This window comes from Mastomys coucha, unplaced genomic scaffold, assembly GCF_008632895.1.
Source record: "Mastomys coucha isolate ucsf_1 unplaced genomic scaffold, UCSF_Mcou_1 pScaffold5, whole genome shotgun sequence".
In the NCBI taxonomy this organism is placed as follows: domain Eukaryota; kingdom Metazoa; phylum Chordata; class Mammalia; order Rodentia; family Muridae; genus Mastomys; species Mastomys coucha.
The window spans coordinates 11,184,833-11,185,301 of NW_022196911.1; positions in this window are offsets into that span (position 1 = coordinate 11,184,833).

Consider the following 469-nt stretch of genomic DNA (forward strand, 5'->3'; position numbering starts at 1 on the left):
AGAAATCCGCCTGCCTCTGCCTCCCAAGTGCTGGGATTAAAGACGTGCGCCACCACGCCCGGCCTCAAAGTAAGTTTTATCTGGTGTCAGGACAGGAGCCACAGTGAATATGACCCATCCTTCAAAGGCTCAAGCTTAGGCTAGGGGCAGAATGCAGTGGTAGAGGGCTTTTCTAGTACATCTAAGGACCTGGTTTTATTCCCAGCACTGAAAAGGGGTGTGGGGGTGATTCTATTCCCAAAGGATATCTATATCTTGACAATCTATTTTTTTAATTTTATTTTTATTAGATATTTTCTTTATTTACATGTAAATTTCTCCTTTCCCAGTTTCCCCTCCAAAAAACAAAGAAACAAACCAAAACAACAAAACCAAACCCCTGTTGCCTCCCCCTTTCCCAAGCCTGCCACCCCGCCCTCTCCCACTTTCTGGCCCTGGCATTCCCCTACACTGGGGCTCAGAACCTTAA